Here is a 19,864-nt window from a genome sequence, read left to right as displayed (position 1 = left end):
AGGAGTAGCACTGAGCCTCCCAAAGGACTGAGCCTACAATGACTCTCAAAGGAGCGAGACACATCCGAAAGGAGTGGGAGACCAACACTCCACTGCACATTATATAAAGGTTCCCAGTCATCTGTGCACCCACTGCCATACTGCAGATGTGCGTAGTATCTTATAAAACAAAAAAAGAACAGATCTCTGCACTGAGAAACTAGCCATTTAAAATCAGACAATGCAGATCTGCATAATTACAAACACTATGCCCCTTCCCCTGGCTCAACCCAATGCTATCCTAGTCACTGGACTACATGAATCCAGCACCCAGACCACTCCTCTACAAGCAGGATATGCAAATATCCCCCCCTTTTACCTGACCTTTCCCCCTCATAGCTCCATCACTGTATTCACTTGATGCAGATGGCTTTGTGTGAGGCCTGTTTGGCTGAAAGTGAACCAAAGTGACTTTGAAAAAGGAGAGAGGAGCCATGGGGAAGGCAGGGTGGGTGGAGGGGAACACACTGCAACATTATGTCTCAGCTTTTAGCTGAGGTTGGTGGATTTGCTCTCTTACCCATCATGCACTTCATCTGCATGAAGCTGATTATTCAGTCTTAATCAGGGTGAAGTCAATTTCACCCTTAATGTGTTTAGATGTTGCAGTGAAAGCAGTATGAAACTTGGTCCTCAATCCTCTAAAGCAGTGTTTTTCAATGAACGGTCCGTGGTCTGATGCTGGTCCCTGAGATCTCCCTGACACAGCTTAGGAAGGCAGCAAGCTGGTTCCTGGTATCAAAAAGGTTGAGAAACACTGCTCTAAAGAGCTTTGTGTGGGCAGATCTCTATGCAGTGCTTATTGCAAGATCAGGTCATATGTTGGTTATAGGGACTGAAGAGCAGCAGAACTGGGAGGTGCCAAAACCCACACAAAATTAACCCTAGAAACACTTTATAGTTAACTCTTGAAAAATCCTGATTTCAGACTGAATGGGAAAATTGTGTGTGTATGGCGGGTTGTTTATTCTTGTGCGTAATATTTCATTTATTCTAAATATTAATCACTACTCTATACCCAGTAAAAATGAGTCACTCTCATTCCAAATTAATGCAGAATCATCTTCTTAATGGCTTATGGTCGACACAAATACGCCTCTATCTTGAAGAACACAGCAATATACAAATAAAGCTTCTGTTAAAATTCATACATAATCAAAACAAATTGAATATCCACTCTTATTTCCATAGGGAACAGAGCTATAAAGATTAATGCTAGACAATGATATTTAATTAAAGCTTATTTACTTTATAAATACTTCCATGTTTTCAAGACTATTCTTCTCTCATGGAGCAGGAAGCAGTAACACATTCCAGAGCCATCCAGCAATCATAGATGGGGAAACTAGTTATGATCACAGCGCAACACTTACCGCGAAACTGACAAACTGTCTAGCAAAATTTTTCACATTAAAGAATTCTGATGTTAAAGAATTTAAATGCATTTTAATTGACTTTTCAAACTTCATTTTTTTTATTCACAAATACACCTGAACACAATAACAAGAATTCATTTTGATATGCATTATTCTCTCTGATGGCATGTTGTTGTTTTGCACACACACACACACAAACAGAGCTCTTTCCTTTCTTCTAATACAAAACAAAAGGTTGTGCTCTTATATGCAAGAACCAAAAAAGTTTCTTTTCCTTGGGCTCTCGTCCAGTGTTGTGTTCTCAATTTTTTTTTTTACAAAAATAAACTTAAGTACTTCAGTGAAATTAGATGAATTGGTTTAGGTATGAATGCAGATATTGACTTGAGGAATCAAAAGGAGCAGAGAAGAAAATTGCATGTAACAGAAAAAAAAAACTTCCATTCTTTTTGCCAAGGTTAAAAATTACAACAAGGCAATACTGGAATACTAGTTTCTAAGAGAGGATTTAGCTTTAAAACGTACGGACTGTAGGGGTATATGTTGCTAACTCTTATTTCTCATTTGTATGAACACTCAACTCCCCAACACAGTACATTCCATAACAGTTGTATCAGTCATCTACAGCTATAAGCTGCTTAAGATGCACAAATAAAATTGCTTTATTAGCTTTGTAATTAACATGGCAAATATCATATTCTACAGGAAGCAAACATTCCAAATATACGTATTTTATTTCTTCTGACAACTGGCAAAGTATATTTTACTACAGAATGTTTTATTGCTTCTTAACTATTTAACCTACCAGCATACATAAAAGCTTAATGAATATAGCTGCATACAAACTAATTTTAATGCTTTTAAAATCAATAGTGAACAAAACATTGTTTAGACTGTTTTTCAAACAACTCTATGCAGCTCATCCTTTGAGGAAAAATAATTACTTCTTGTTGTCATAGACAATCCATTTCTTTATTCCCCCATTTTAGATTTACCTTACTAGACACCTTTACACTAGTTGCCATACAAACAGTTAAATATTTGAGCAAGTATAGGAGAATATAGTTATTAAGTATCCAATCGATAAGATGCCACTTCTGCTAATAGGCTAACAGTAGGGAGGGAAGGGGGAACAATGAATGTTTTTTTTTAAATTAACAAATAGGATATGCAAGTTTGCATGATTCAGTAGGTCTTCAAGGAAATATTTTAGAAAATAATTTATATAAATGGTGTACAAAGTTCCTTACAAAGAACAGCTGTTATAATCCATATTTAGATCATTGTTCTTTTATCCATTCTATGAATAACCACCAGTGTTTGCTATTTTCCAACACAACACCATCACATATAATCTTTTTTTTTTTTTTTGTAAGTTTCAAGTGCTATAAATCACTGGGAACTTATGTACACCTAATTTATGCAATCTTATTGCTAGTAAGGAAATCATCATTCTTTAGTGTTTTGTAACCCTGTCATTCTCTCCCAGTGCATTTCTTTATTACCACAGGCACCACAACAGTTAAGAGTTTCTCAGCATTTATATTATTGAGAACAATTTTTAAAGGTATACAACTCAACCATAAAAATTAAAATCACAGTCTGAAGGGGTCTGTGAATTTCTCACACACATATACACCATACACACACACACAATTCCTATTTTCCCCCACCTTTACTGCTGGAATTTTAAAACATCTTTATTGCTTTAAAGTAATTTTCTAGGCCATCAGTCCATAATATAGACTAGCTCTTGTGGTAGAGACGAAGGAGAACAAAAAAAAAAAAAACCCCAACCAACAAATGGCTGAGGTATTGAGATTTAAAAAGCAGCCTCAACACATGCATAAAAGCCACTTTTCATAAGGACTTGTTATGTATTCTGGAGTATGTTTCAGAGATACAGAAAAGTGCATAATACGCAAGTGCATACTATTATTCATGGGCATTCACAACACACATCTCCTATGAGGCGTGTTGTGAATCCATATTAAGAGTAATACAGAAACTTGGCTAAACATGTTCCTTTTTACCTAGTCCACAATATAGCATACACACTACTCTTGCTATAGAGTAGTGCAGATCATTGGACTATAGACCATTCTGGTACATGCTTTGAATATGTATTTATTTATATTTATAAAAACATGTTTCTATTGGGAGTTTTGCCTGTACAAAGACTGCAGCTTCAGGCGTATGTGTTACAACAGCATGAGTGGGTTAAGCACAGACTTTCCTTGCTTTTGTGAATTAAGGAAGCCTTTTGGAAAGAAGTTTTTGAGGAATATTTATTTAACCTTGCTTTAACCACCTGGTCCAGTAAAAAATAATAGACTGGAGTGGCCTTGTAATTTCTTAAAAGCACAGCTATTTAATTTAAGTACCTAGACTTTTTATAATGATTTTTTTTATTTGCGATGTAAATGATGAAAAGCAATAGAGGCAACAGAATCTGAGCACAGAAATACAGCTCCAGCCATTTCAACCAGAAATTTAGTAAAAATCAGAAAAAAAATGAGATTAAATTTCAACTTTAAGGTAATAAAAGATGGATATGGAAGTGCCAATGAAATCTGCCGAAACGAAATTTCAGGAAGCACGGCTTTCTCATCTTGAAATGTTACACCTATAAAAGCTGCCCATAAAATTAATCTACCTGGAGATTTTCCATGTTAAATCAGCTCAGAAATAACTTTTAAGCACTTATGGTATTATAGCTAAAATCCATATTCTCTTGTTGTCCATATTTCAAAATCCTGCGTATTTTGGATAATAATATCAGAGCTGCACTGAAATGTTTGTATTATAAGAAAGAACAGTAGTAAAGTATATCACTTTCAGAGAGATTTGACATTTGTAAGCATTCTCTAAAATACAACATTGGGCTGCACTATGGAAGCGGGGGAAATAAAAGATACTGTTAGAAGATGCCTAAGTCTATTTTTCTATGCTGATTTGATAAAAATAACCCAAACTGACATTATTTGATCAGAAAAGGAATCTGTACATTTTAATTACATTCGCTTGTACAGCTCACCCTCTGTTAATTCTGAGTTAGTGTTTTAAATACTACTATATCCCACACTGAGATTGCCTTGCAATTTTAAGGCAAAACCATGTTAATTTTGGAGGGAGGAAAGAGAATACATATAATTGTCACTCCCATTGTTTCTGGCTGGCTGGCTATAGACAGAGCAAGTGCATCTTTTAAACTGTACCTGCAAATGAATCTATACCTTAAAATGCCATTGTTTCCCATGTTACCAGAGGTTTGACATGGTCTATTAACATAAACTCTTATATTCTACTGGGACAAGAATAAAAAAGGCACACAATATGTGAGAGAAACAGGGAAATAACTTCCAAGTAAAACAACTATTTTATTTTAAATCCTTTTCCAATTGACCAGATCTGGAAAGAAAGTGAATTTAAAACACAACAATAATACACTAATTAACTTTGTTCGGGTGAGACTTTAAAAAATTTTATAGTATGAATTATATAATGCTCTGTCTAAATTTGGTTTGTTTCTCCTTCAAAGCCATCTTTAAGATGCAGAAGTAGCCCCAGATATAAGTGGGTTAAAAAAAAAAAAAGAAAGCTGCAGATTCCATACATTTGGGCTCTTTCCAAGAACTTTGTCACATTTTGCAGATTCTCAGCTTTCAAATAAAGGGGTCTTAGCCCTTCCAATCATGGAAATATTCTTGCCTCTGTAAATCAATGTATTGTTACTATGTAAAGCCAGCCTTGCAGAAATCTGTCTACAGCCAGCCAGCCAGAAACAATGGGAGCGACAATTATATGTATTCTCTTTCCTCCCTCCAAAATTAACATGGTTTTGCCTTAAAATTGCAAGGCAAACTCAGTAAGGGATATAGTAGTGTTCAAAACACTAACTCAGAATTAAACAGAGGGTGAGCTGTAAAAGGGAATGTAATTAAAGTGTACAGACTCCTTTTTTGCTCACATAATGTCAGTTTGGGTTACTTTTATCAAATCAGCGTAGAAGATCAGGCACAGAGTCAACTGAATGTTGTAGGAAATAAAATCAGGGTGAGCATTAGGATAGGATGGTCAGACACCCAGAAGTTTCAGGCAAAATTAATTTAAAAGTTAAAGGATGCTTCATGGGTCAAATTCTGATCTCTGTTATACCAGTGTAGATCCTAAGGAAGTGTACCTTGTTTACTTCAATAAAAAAGCATATTCATAAAGTTACTCTGAATTTACTCTGACATAACCAAGTTCAGGATCTGGCCCAATGGCTTTTTCTGGATACCTTTATTAAAATATATTTTGCATTCTTATTCCAAATTATGATAACTCACATTACATTTTTACATCTGTAAACACACATGAACATGAATTAAATTCTACACTCCACAATTTAATAACTGCACAAAGCACGGTGCAGTATAGTGTGTTGTTAATATGTTTCATATTTCTGAATCTGGAAGCTCTGAGCAATTTAAACCTGTTCACTTACATTCCTGACACATTTATACACAGATCAGGTTCAAAGGTGGACATTCTTTGATGTGAAATCAAGGTGCTACAGAATTCTGCAGAAACTATAGAAATACCTCCACAGATTTTGCCAAAAAACCTCAGCAGATTTACATTGGCCCTGCCAATGACTTTCTGTTTAACTTGTAATCAAAACAACTCAAACCCAGTTACTGTTTGCATATCTGCCAAGCCTCTCAATTTCAGCAGTAGGCAGCAGACTCTCAGTATGACAGCCTGTCTTTCAGATTCAAGCTGAATCTGCCAAGGCTCCACTACAGAGGCAACTGGTAAATTAAATGCCAACAAGCAAGGACATTCATGTACCTTTATACTCTGCACATGAAGAGACATCACAGGCCTCTTCATTCTAATGGGTGCTTTGTGTATTTTGGGCTGCAAAGTAAAGAGTACCTCCTCTTACGCATAATGAAGCCATTACATATATATCAGCTTAGCTGTATCTCTAATTCTATGGTCACAAATTCGCTGACCAGTTTTCTTATTACAAAAATACATACAATTCTTCACTGGCAAAATGAGCCCACGAAAAATCAAACAATGCAAGAAAAACCCACTTTTAATTGCTCTTCTGTCTCATAGAGGCTATAGATAGCATTACGTATTCAGATTACAACAGAGTCAATGCTAAACATAACTGAAAATAAGAAATAAATTCAGAACATACATACAAATATCTCATTCCAAGAGATAAGCACTCTCTTTGATTCTGGGAAAGTATGGGAAATCTTTTTAAACCATCAGAGGTACGGTTGATTCTTTATGGCAGACAGAACACGTTAACTACATTTATTGTTTTTAATAAATATTGACTGATTAGTACTATTTGACTACTGCTGGCTAATGTAGTCATTATTGCGAAGTTTAGATAGTATTGGTGATTATACAACCATAGAACAACTAGAGATATTAATACCATTGAATATACATAACAGTACTTGACAGAATTATGTAAATCAATAGGGAAAAAGCATTAACATGGGTTACTCTAATAGACAGATTAAATGATAGATTCAAATTATGAGTTTATATCAACCAGTTTTAGTTATATCTGTTTCTGAATTAAAGGGTGGGAAGGTATCAGTTTTGGTAAAAGAATAAGGATACAAACACATTAAAAATTAAAAGGGTGTTTTCAAATAACTGAAAGAAAAAACACTGACATCGAAAACTTATCTATTGTAACTCACAAGACTCTACAGTGGGCATTATCACTGTTTCCTGACATAGATTTAATCTGCCATCATACCTATAAATGAAAGAAAACCCAAGTGTATGAGCTTCCCAAGAGTTACTACAATAATGGGAAAGATTTTTTAACAGGGGGAGGAAGAGAGATCCTTGGTCCAATATAAAAGAGGTTACTGGTGTGCCAGTATCTTTTTTATTTACTATAATTTGGCAGACACAGCTCTGCAAGACTTCAGAACTAAGAGTGTGTCAAACTTTGATGTTCCTTTGACATGAGCTGGTTGAGATGCATCTTCTTGGAAATTGTACAGAGATATTATATTGTTGCAATTGCCTGATGTTAGCAATGAATTATGCTTCGTTTTACAAAGGAAACCCTTTCTCTCCCCCACGCACCCAAGCATCTAGAGTACTTACCTTGTCATATTAATCTTTACTTTAACTGGAACCACATCAGGTCTCTCAAGAAAGATGATAAACCAAAATTAACCTTTAATTGTAATATGAGCCTGAAGGCATGTGGTTGGTGGGGAGGAATTCACCTTCTTTGGGCACATAACAGCAAGTGTTAAAAGGATGTGTGAAATTCCAGAAGCCACATTTTCAGTAAATCAATGAGTAAATCAGTTATCAAGCATCTTTCCTTTTTTCAGCGTAAATGTAACTTGCATCTAGAACATACATTTAACTTGTCATTGTGCAGGAGAGCACCATCTTCAAGGTCTGATCCAGCGCCCATTATAAGCCATTGGCAAAGCTCCCATTGACTTCAACGGGTGCCGGATCATGCCCTTAGAATATACATTTCCCCTCTACTGCACTGTCAAGGATACTTACAAATCACCTAGTGTAATCTGCCTAGATGAGCAGCACTTAATTATACAAGTGAAGTTATAGACTGGTCTAAAAAGGAAAAAACAAACAAACAAAAACCATACACCAAAAACCCCTCATCATTTATACTTTCCTTTTGCAATATGGACTTTTTGGTCACCTATCTGTCAGATTAAAGGAGATTTTCTTTCATTTGTTGCTGGGTAGCCAGAAAAAAAAAGGCATATCTGCAGCCAACAGGACAGCCAAGTAAAAATCAACTATACTATGGAATATGAAGACACGCTATCCCCTCCAAGAGGCCTACCTCAGTCAGAACATAAAGTTCAAACGAATGAAACTTCTCCACTCTCCAGGAACTATTATATTTGATTTTTATAAACAGAAATTTCCATGTAAATATTCTCCTCTGTCCCCTTCCCACCCTCACTCCCTTTCCCCCAAAATATCTTGAAATAATGTAGTTCAGTCTATCCTTGCCAGAGTTGTTGTGTTAGGGCACATACTCCTCTCCTCTCTTCCCCCCCCCCCTTTTTTTTTTTTTACATCTAGATATAAAATGTTCCAGCTTACCTTGAAAAATAATTAATGGAGTTTTTAAAATGTATCACAGATGTTCAACCATAAGAGGGAAATAATTTAATGTTTTGTGTCCTTAAGCCATTTGATGGCAATTGATTTTGGGTTGGGGGGAGGGGAGAAGGGTGATTAAAGGGTTAATATTCAAATCAGAAATTTGCAAGGCCTGCATAATGGAACTGCCACCCTGATAACAATAGGAATTTTTAACAATATCGAGCCTTGTTAGCAAGAGAGTTACAAGCATTGAGGGCAATCAGTGTGTCTTGTCAGTTTCTTTTTATCTACCATCTCCAACCGCCAAGGAACCGAAATGAAGCACTTTGGAATTATCAATTTCAGCCACATTTGCATAACAAAGCCCCCGAGGAAGAGGCATGATAAATGTGAAGGACCCCTCTTGGAAAAGGAACTGTCAACCGCGCCCCGAAAGATTCTCCGACCGAGCGCATTCTCGGGGATTGTAGTCAGCGAAAATAAAATGAAAGCATTAAAGAAAGTCATTCTCTCAGAGAGAAAAATCTCCCCCTCTGCACAGAGAGAACTGGATGAAATGACATTATGCATATGAAAATGTCCAGAAAGATGTTTGATTTATGTATGCATTAGATGCAAATTCCATTACCGCACGCGCGCTGTTGTGTGATTTGGCTCTGAACACATCACTGCCCTGATCAAATCTGATCTCATTAATTCCGACAAGGAGAGAGAGAGGGAATTGAGAAGAATTTATGGCCTGGACACTTGAAAGAAGTAAATTGTAATTCTGTTTAAAGCTGTAGCGAACCTTTTAAACACCTTTTATTATAGAAAAAAGCACTTACTTTTATAACACTGTTAGAACTTACTTAATCTTGTACTTGGAACTTCTAGTCCTCATTTAAAAAAAAAAATCTATGACCTTGTTTGGGGGAGGGGGGGGAGGAGAGGGGAAGAGAGAGAGAGAGAAAATATGCCTGTCTTAGAATGAGATCCTGCAGAAGCATCATAATAATATGATCAAAGGAGACCTATTGACGATCTGAATAATCGTGTGAAAATTCAGCTCCAGTGGTACATGTTTATTTTTAAACAATCTTTTAATATCCTCAAATAAAATATCAAATACTTTACAAGTGTTTTTATGGGAGTGGATAGACATTTCATGCCTAAAAATATTATTAATTGTGATCTAGATAAAAATGGCAATGAGCACATGTTTTATAGCAGTATACTCAAGCAGTGCACTGGTAAGTATCAGCTGAAACTGATATGGGTTTCTTTCTGAGATATAGACAATAAGAAAAATTTGCTAAAAAGGAAGTATATTTCTGTAGGGAAAAAACAAATTGTTTCTTACACTAATAAAGATTCTTATCCTTGTTTTGCTCTTGAGAAAGACCTTAATAACTCATTTCCTCCCTTCATGAAAGATAATCACCCTTCATGGGTGAGATATCCTGTATTTACTTGATACCAAGTGTAAAACTGAAAGAGTGTCTCAATATGTTATTGCATTGTATAATCACTGTTCCTCCCCCAACATTCATGAACCCCGAGGGTGCATCATAGCCTAGAATAGTTTATTTTCTGTTAGGCATCTCCACCATATCTCACTAAAACGGAACTACCTCCCAAATAAAAAAGAAAAAACAAAAATCTTGATTCCTAAAATCTTAGTTGTCTCTCATGATTCATTTATAGAGAAATGAAGAGATTTCTGCAAACAGCTTCCCCAATGAAGCCTGCAGCTTCCTTTGGAAATCTACTCCAGCAGAAGTAATTGTTGAGCAAATGTTACCCAGAGAGATAGTGGAAACTTATAAGTTACTACATATTAACAAGAAACAATACTTGCAAGATAAACCATCTTAGAAGCAAATGAGCATATTTTAAGTGTCATTCAAATTTTCAATGGTTAATGCTGAATTATGTGCAAAGTGGTTCCTTTCCATATGCAGGAAATATGCATGCATTTGCAAATCTGTATGTATATGTGTATGTGTATAAATATAGAAAATGCAGTTGTCCTTTGAAGAATTACAGTGACTAAATTCAATTATTAGTATAGAAAAAGGGAGAAATTAATCCTACTTTGAGTAGAAATTTCAGTGCAGCCCTAGATATGGAATCACTACCAACACATCCATATTATATACAAACATGCACACGTTGTGTTATCTACATATGAAATATGTTCTGTCTTTTTTACTCTCTTCTGTGTGTTACATATAAACAAACAGAAGAGAGCAAAAAGGCAGAACATATTTCATATGTAGATAATACAGTGAGTGTAACATGCATAATATGTGTGTGTGAGTGGCTAGATAGATAGATAGAGTACAATCACACATGCAGATTGCTATACTAAGAAATCTGGGAAATAACTTGACAACTGTCATACCTAAAACATTATTGTATATAGTTCTGTTTGCTAGACTTCAGATATTAAAACCTTATTTTCTGTTATATATAAATCACTCATTCTTTCTAATGTATTCACGACATAACTACAAATTCCTGTGTGTATGGATTGCATGTAGTGTAACATTCTGTAATATTGGGGAGGGACCCAGAAATTTCTTTACTTCAAGACTTTAAGGAAATTAGCTCATTGAGAAGGAGACACTGCAATTTCAAAATTTAGTTTGGTGTTTTACATAGGTTATCCACCTCTTCCTGCAAGCCTTTAGCATATCAGTGAATGCTTGAGCATTTTTATTAAATATTCTCACCCACTGTCCATTTAAGTCTGTTTCATTTATAACCCAAAATAAAACAAACAATCTTGTACTTTAAAAATAAGGGGCCTATGAAATAAGTTTTTTTTATATTGGTGGCTAATTAAGCCAACTGTTCATACTGTCTCTTTAAAAAATCTTCCTGTCACTCTAACCCCTCCTTCCAATGCCCCCCTCCCCTCCAAATACACACACAGACACATACTTTCCTTCAATGAGTGGTTCAGGCTCCATGATTAAGGTCATGCCGTTTGTTCATTACTGGCCTGGCTAATGTGATTGAATTGGAACAATACCTTTGAACTCCTTGCCTCTGATCTGCATACTAATTGACTCTCTTGTCCTTGGCAGTGACCTTGACAGGCTCTCAACCACTCTGGGAATGTCTGACCAGTTTCTGATCAAAAGTTCCTATAAAAAAACAAAACAAATATTAGTAATTTATGTTACTCTTCTCTGTATTCATATTCCCTTATACACCATTAGAGAAAGCAAAATTGTTACTCCCTAGCTCCCCCTGGATGTATTTTAAAAATAGAAAATCACCATGTCATTTTAAAGTACTGACACAGTGACAGCATTGATTTTAGGGCATTCATTGTTGTAACCTAAAACACATTTTCACATATATTTTGAGGGGATTTTTTTCCCCATCTTTGTTATGAGAGATGCATGTTACTCAAGGCCCTTGATACTTTCCCAAGATTTCATTTTTTTAAAAGAATAATCTTCAATTGAGTTTTATTTTAACCCAAGAAAATTGCACATATTATTTCACTTTTACAGTCCTACCCATACCTTTACAGCATGGATGTTAACAGGTTCTAAAAAGCAGTACAAATTATTGTAATTAAAAAAACCTGCATCTAAAAGTGTGAGATTTCAGGTAATGATCTAAAGCTTTTATATCTATATCTCTGAGGCTCTTAGAACAACACATTTCTCTGCAGAGACAGGATTTCACTGCAGAAGAGGTTATTAAACATTGTACTAATGTTATGAAAAAAGCTGTTACAGAAAACTACTTTTCTGACTGGAAAGCATAGCTTGGCTTGGTTCTTACTGGAGGGGAGATTTACTTCATGAGGCAAGTTTCAGCATCTGTGAACCCTTCTTATTAAAGAACCCATATCATGCAGTAATAACTTAAATCACTAAAACGGAGTATCCATCAAGAAATATGCAAAGAGAGACAGACAGACAACAGAGAAAGAGAGAGTTATTTACAATAAAGATCAGCTTCAGAAAAAGTTTTAAAATAAAAAAAAAACATGACGTTCATTTTGCTTTTAGGAAAAATCTACAGTGAGAAAAAAATATTAGGAACATTAAACTTATTCATTCGTTTAATAATACTTTGAACTTCTGTAACACTTTTAATCCAAAGCTGTCAAAGTGTTTTAAACACATTAATGAATTAAGCCTTATGACAGCCAGGTGAGGTAAGTATTATTATTCTATATCAGTGGTGACCTGTAAATAGTATAGCAAACTATAAACTATGTATTTGTCAGAAATTTTAATGTAATTTCTACTTTTATTCTGCTCTGGTAATTAGACCAGCTGTTTTGAGAGAATGGTCTGAAAATGTATAAGAGGTTTTCATGATAAAGAAAATAAGGATTCTTTAAAAAAAAATCTGGCCCATATCCAGGTACTTAGGGCCAGATCTGGGCTTCATGGAAATCTACATGAAGCATATATATGGCTAGAGTATTTTCAAATCCAGACTTTCCACAAATTTGGGTTTCCAATTCAGAAATAAGAAGTTGAATTAGTCACCAAGTTCAGATCCAGACCCCAGCCTTCCCAAGCTTCAGGGGTGACTTGGATCCAGGATTCCAGTTTGGACCAACTCTAATATACATGTGGTTTCATCCAGTTTCTATGCCTGGTTCCATCCCAGGCTTAGTACCTAGGAGAGGCCCCTTACCTCATCTTGCGTCTGTCTGGCTGAAAGCCTTTGAGTTATGAGGCTCTGTGTCCTTAGGTGATCTCTCTGAGTTGTTCAGGAAATCTAGAAGTACAGCTAAAGAGGAAGCAGCAAGGGAAGACAGTTCCAGAATTCAGCATCCACAGTGGCCTGTAGCAGCAGATGTCAGATAGGGCTGCAGGTGGCAACCTGAAATAGCATTTGGCTGATGGGCTGCGTGTGTGTAGTCCAGAAGAGTGGAGCTCTATGTACCATAGAACGAAGGCCCATAACTTTAAAGGTATTCAGGCACCTAAAGATGCAGACAGGGCCGGTGCAAGGAAGTTTCACGCCCTAGGCGAAACTTCCACCTTGTGCCCGCCCCCCAGCCCTGCGGCAGCTCCCGCCCCACCCCGCCCTGAGGCGCCCCTCCTCGTGGCAGCTCCCCTCCCCTGAGGTGCGCCCCGCCCCCCCCCGCGGCAGCTCCTCCCCCCGTCCGGGGAGCCGTGCAGCAGCTCCCCACCCCAGCTCACCTCCGCTCCGCCTCCTCCCTGAGTATGCCACCCCCGCTCTAATTCTCCTCCCCTCCCAGGCTTGCAGCGCCAAACAGCTGATTGGCGCCGCAAGCCAAGAGACGGGAGAAGTGGAGCAGCTGTGCGCTGGGAGAGGGAGTCTGAGCCGCACGTGTCAGCGCGCCGCCGGCAGCCCAGCCCAAGAACGCTGTAAAAAAAAAATTGGGGGCACCGCTTTTTGGCACCCCCAAATCTTGACACCCAAGGTAACCGCCTAGTTTGCCTTAATGGTAGCACCGGCCCTGGATGCAGATAGGTGCCGAACTCCCATTGATTTCACTGCTCTCAGCCGGTGGTTTGCCCTGGGAGTAGCCGCTAACCAGATGACGTTAACATACAGATGCATATAAGATACTGATCTATTTTAAAAACAACAACATTGTTTATGTAAAAATATTACATTTATTTAGGATCCCACAGTGTATTCCAAGTTATATACACAGATATTATTCACTCCACCACTGAAATGCCACTACCTCTGCAGTAGAATACACCAGCCATTCTGAAACAAGACAGAATGCAGAAGAGATTTCACAAAGAATAAATTCTCCAAATGAAGCTGCAAAGGGGATGTTCTAGGTATGCTGAATGCAGTTACCCTAATTTACCAGAATTTACTCAGGCAATACTTCAGTGTCCTGTGCTCTGTCAATTACCACAAGGAGTCAGGACCTTGGTTTTATGTCTCATTCAAAAGATGGTATATCCAATGTCACACTGTCCCTACTTAGTGTCATTGCTTCAGTAACAAGCGCTCCCTACAGAAAGGGAAGTGTACCACCTATTCAGTCACCAAAATCTCTACTTCCTGCATTTTCCTAGGATGTCACCCATCCAAGTGACCAGAACTAACTATATCTCATATTTGAGATTGGAGATAATCACACCTAAAAGCAGCGTGTGCATATGTGTATACACGGATCTTTCTAATATGGACAAGATTTAACCATAAACCAGTTTCTTCTCAAAACTGAAAAGGAATATCAAATGGTTTCCAGTCACTTAATCCAATATGAAACAAGAAATCAAAGGAGTTCAGTCACTTGCAGCCGACTGGAATGTATTCTAGTCTGCACTGCATCTGTAAGTAGCATGTGCTAGAATAAGGGCCAGTCCATCATTAAAAAGAAATCACCAAGTAAGATTCTCTCCTGTGCCAGAGTTCAGTTTGGCCCAGAAGGGTGAGAATGAGGCACCAGGTTTGGTTGTCCTGATTCTAAAGACCAGCACTGGCCCTGATACCACTTAGAGCTGTTGCCAGGGTGCTCTAAGTTACACCATTAGCATGGGTCCTTAATGTACCCTGTGCCAGGGGTGGATAGGTACAGTGTAGCAGAGTTCTGCCATGCCCCCTCCCTGCCCCTTCCCCAAAGCTGGGATGGAGTCAGAGGTGTAGACCCAGATGTAGTCCAGTAATGCCCAGCAGAGTTTCCCTACAGCAAGGGAATTGTCTGTTGGGCATTTTCAGCCAGATTATAGCTGCCTGAAGGGTGCAAAGGGGCTGCCACACATGAAACAGTCTAACCCATTATTCGTGTAGAGTAACATTAAAATAAAGATGTCAAACTAAACATCTAAGAAGTATTGTACATAGTGCTCTAAGTGTGCATGGTGTCATACATGCATTCTACATAGCACATGCAACGTAGGTTGAAAAACAGGGATGTGGGAGCTATGTTTCTTTGACCTTGTTTTCTCTAACAAACATATAGCAACATGTATATATAGACACACTACTATTAAAAAAAAATCCAAAAACAAGACACTTCACTGCTCACACTTCTCTGAGGACAGGGTGCTAGAACAAACACTGACAGATGTGTAGTCACATGGCTTAATGCACTAGTGGAAGGTGCTCAGAAACTACAATGATGACCAGGGTATAACACCCTACACAGAAGAGAATATATGTGAGAAGTATTAATTATTGATAAGATACAAGGAAAATTAATGATCATCTGTCCACCAGCCTACCATGAGGATGGCAAAAATGTCTTCTCTGTGCCTAATAACCAGGGCGGTGTGTAGCAGTTTTCCCTTCTGGTTCGGTAGTCAGGTTCTTTTCTTCCTCCCTGGCTGAAATGCTGTTATACATATACTGTATTATTTGAGCTTCCTATTAGGGTCTATTGAAGTCACTGAAAGAAAAAAAAGTATAATTAAATAAGGCTTTAGAAGACAGATAATAAATAACTAGCGAAATCAAGGGATTGAGGCAAAGCTAGAGTTGCTTAAACATTCTACATGGCCATTCACTAGATGTAAGACAGCTAAACAGTTCATTATGACCAATGAAGATCTCAATTAAAAACTGTACTGACTGGCTTCAATAAAATGTAAGGATATCAGGGCCTATGAGACTTATGCGTGTGCTTTAAATAATCAGGGGCTTGATGCTGAGCTGACTTACCTGATCCTGTAAAGCATTTAAGCATGTGCTTAACATTAGGCATTATCTTTAATGGGACTACTCACATACCTAATATTAAATATGCTTTTATGTGCATTGGAGTGCTTGGAAATTTGCAGGGTCAAGCCTCTGATGAATAGGGAAGAGATTATTAATGTGTTTAAAATTAAGCATGTGCTTAACTGTTTGCTGAAGCAGGTGCATAGGCAGGTTTCAGTTTTGCTTTTATTGTTTTGTTAGTTCTACTAAGTTTTAGCGTAGGCACATTTGTCTGTGATTTATTTCTCTGTTTTTTTGTTTTTTTTTTAAATCATTCTTGGTGTTTTAATATTTAATAGCACCATTAGATGCTGAGGTACTTAGAATTTTTGTTTGTCAACATTCTGTTTCCATTATCACTCTAGTAATTATTGCTATTTTTTAATTGATTAAATAAGAGTTCTACTTTAACATTTAAACCTAAAGGTTAATAGCAAAGATGTGTGATGACAGAAACTGTGTAACAACTGCATGGTTTAGCTGCCTACCAGGGTCAAAGCAGAAGCTACATGTGTCCTCCGTAATCCACAAAGTGGGGGAAGCCAGAATATTCAAAATAAAATCCTTTTTTAGTTGAAACATGCCTGTTTTCATGTTTGCAAAATCTTTATTGTATTGGGGCAATTTTAAAAGATCTCAAATTTTTTGTATTAAACTTCGAAAATTGTTTTGCTACCAAGTTTATTGGGGAAAATGTTGTGACAGATTTATATGCAATTTTTCAAATGGGGCTGGTTGGTGATAACACTAAACACATGAAACTGGATCTGGTTCTCTGATCAGCTGAATCTATCCCTTATAGCTCCAATCAAATCTTTATGGGAAGATGCCTGCCCCTATGAGAAGCTCCATTCGCCTTTCTGATTTTGTAAAAGGAAATAGTGTCTGAAAAAATCAACATGGTTATTCTAAAGGGAAATCATGCCTCACCAATCTACTAGAATTCTTTGAGGGGGTCAACAAGCGTGTGGACAAAGGGTATCCAGGGGATATAGTGTACTTAGATTTTCAGAAAGCCTTTGACAAGGTCCCTCACTAAAGTCTCTTAAGCAAAGTAAGCTGTCATGAGATAAGAGGGAAGGTCCTCTCATGGATTGGTAACTGGTTAAAAGATAGGAAACAAAGAGTAGGAATAAATGGTCAGTTTTCAAAATGGAGAGAGGTAAATAGTGGTGTCCCCCAGAGGTCCATGCTGGGACCAGTCCTATTCAGCATATTCATAAATGATCTGGATAAAGGGGTAAACAGTGAGGAGGCAAAATTTGCAGATGCTACAAAACTACTCAAGATCGTTAAGTCCCAGGCAGACTGCAAAGAGCTATAAGGGATCTCTCAAAACTTGGGGACTAGGCAACAAAATGGCAGATAAGATTCAATGTTGATAAGTGCAAAGTAATGCACATTGGAAAGCATAATCCCAACTATACATATAAACTGATGGTGTCTAAATTAGCTGTTACCACTCAAGAAAGGTCTTGGAATCACTGAGGATAGTTCTCTGAAAACCTCCACTCACTGTGCAGCAGCAAGTCAAAAAAGCGAACAGAATGTTTGGAATCATTAAGAAAGGGACAGATAATAAGACAGAAAATATCATATTGCCTCTATATAAATCCATGGTACGCCCACATCTTGAATACTGCGTGAAGATGTGGTCGCCCCATCTCAAAAAAGATATACTGAATTGGAAAAGGTATAGAAAAAGGAAAAAAATTATGAGGGGTATAGAGCAGCTTCCATATGAGGAGAGATTAATAAGACTGGGACTTTTCAGCTTGAAAAAGAGAGGACTAAAGGGGGATATGAGAGAGGTCTATAAAATCATGACTGGCGTGGAGAAAGTAAATAAGGAAGTCTCATAACACAAGAACTAGGGGTCACCAAATGAAATTAATAGGCAGCAGTTTAAAACAAACAAAAGGAAGTATTTTTTCATACAATGTATAGTCAACCTGTGGAACTCTTTGCCAGAGGATGTTTTGAAGGCCAAGACTATAACAGTGTTCAAAAAAGAACTAGATAAATTTATGGCTGATGGGACCAAAAATTCTAGGGCCTGATTATTCCTACCCAGGAGGGGAATGGCTTGAATTAAGGAAATCATTAGATAGGCAAACTACTGCCCAACACCCAGTTTATTAAACAGGCAGGAAAGTTACCTACCCACATTTACGCAGATTCTGTCCTCTCCGCCTCCCAGCTCTGCTTGAAGAAACAACAATTATTACATATGCCCTGGAATCATCTCTAGTATTTTATGGAAGTATAATTTAGATAAACTGTAGTTTTTTGAACGTTGAAAAATTTGGCTCTCAGCTGGTCAGTATGGTTTTTCTGGCACCCGGAGATACTACAATGATAAGTGCCTACCAACCCATTAATCATAATAGCAAATAACAATTTAAAGTCACATTTAGACTCTGGGAGGGGGGGAAATAGAAATTGTGAGTAAGAGGATACTATGTGTCTAGCTGACTTGGATTGCCCACCTGTACTTTTAATTAATATGTTTATGTTGCTCTTTCACTGAATAGAGTATCCCCTCCTTCTACAACAGTGGTTCTTAACCTGGGGTGCATGCACCCCCTGGGGGTGCGAGATTCCCTTTCTGGGGGTGCAAGACATGCCAGATTTTTTTAGAAGGTAAATCATTGAAAATACAAATTAAGCACAGGCACGTAAGTACAACTACTTTGTTTCATCAAACCTATGTATTTATTAACATTGTACATTTTTAATGATTACTGTAATATACAAACAAAAAATATATCTAGGCTTAAGGGGTGCAAGAACATATTTTTTAGGTTTAAAGGGTGCGAGAACATATTTTGAGAACCAAAGGGGTGCAGGCTGCAGTAAAGGTTAAGAACCACTGCTTTACAGGGTGTGAAAGTGCTGTTTCTGCAATATTTTCTGCTCCTACTAGCCCAAAAAGCAAGAGACTGGTAGTATTAATTGAACTTAGGCCTTCTGCATAAAGATTCAGAGTATTACTGTTAGTTTGCGGGCTAACTACATAGTTCAGTGGTTAGCAAACTGACCTCTAGTGGAATGAAGGGGACTTGTAAATGAGTGGCAAGATGTGGCAGGTATCAACTGAAAGGCTGAATCTAGATAGGAAAGTAGACTACCACTTTTGCCAATTTTCATTTGCTAGATAATGGGTGCTGGCAGCTGGCATTATTTGACTACCTACACCAAAGTACTTTACCTGTACCAACTGCAGTGAATGCAACTGACTACGGTCTGCATCACGGATAAAAGGCTTCAGAGCAAGAGGTTTCCAGTTTGAATCTCCAGGCACTAACTCGAATCAAAAAAGAAAAAGAAAGCTAAGAGAAAAACGGAGAGGCTCAGAGAGACCCAAAACAAAAGAAAAAAGGAGAGAGACATAAAGACATGGATAGCGTGAAAAAGAAGAAGACAGAAAACAGTAATGGTCCAAAACCAGTTTCTCCTACAGTTGGGCCACACTGTTATACCCTGCTCACTCAAGTGGAGTAGTACTGTGCTCTATGAGTGGTCCCATGGAAGTCAAGGGGAGCACTACACAATGTGAGTAAGGGTTGGACAATCAGGCCCTATATAAGCTACCACAATTTGCCTTTATACTGAAAAATTGTGGTTGGAGGCAGGTTCTTTTTGTGCAACAGGCTACAGCT

General features: G+C 37.6%; 1 long non-coding RNA gene across 1 annotated transcript in view; it reads right to left on the bottom strand.

The window, feature by feature from the left end:
* LOC103305929 (uncharacterized) overlaps positions 1-18,409 on the bottom strand; it is a 51,324-nt gene extending 32,915 nt beyond the window's left edge. The window contains exons 1-3 of the long non-coding RNA XR_010600302.1: positions 18,366-18,409; positions 15,728-15,891; positions 11,566-11,680 (exon numbers count right to left, since the gene is read on the bottom strand). This is a non-coding gene — a long non-coding RNA (uncharacterized LOC103305929). The remainder of the gene's footprint in view (positions 1-11,565; positions 11,681-15,727; positions 15,892-18,365) is intronic.
* Positions 18,410-19,864: the final 1,455 nt, after the last annotated feature.

This window comes from Chrysemys picta, chromosome 4 (assembly GCF_011386835.1).
Source record: "Chrysemys picta bellii isolate R12L10 chromosome 4, ASM1138683v2, whole genome shotgun sequence".
Lineage (NCBI taxonomy): Eukaryota > Metazoa > Chordata > Testudines > Emydidae > Chrysemys > Chrysemys picta.
The sequence above is the reverse complement of the archived record's forward strand: the minus strand, read 5'-3'. Positions and strand labels throughout refer to the sequence as shown.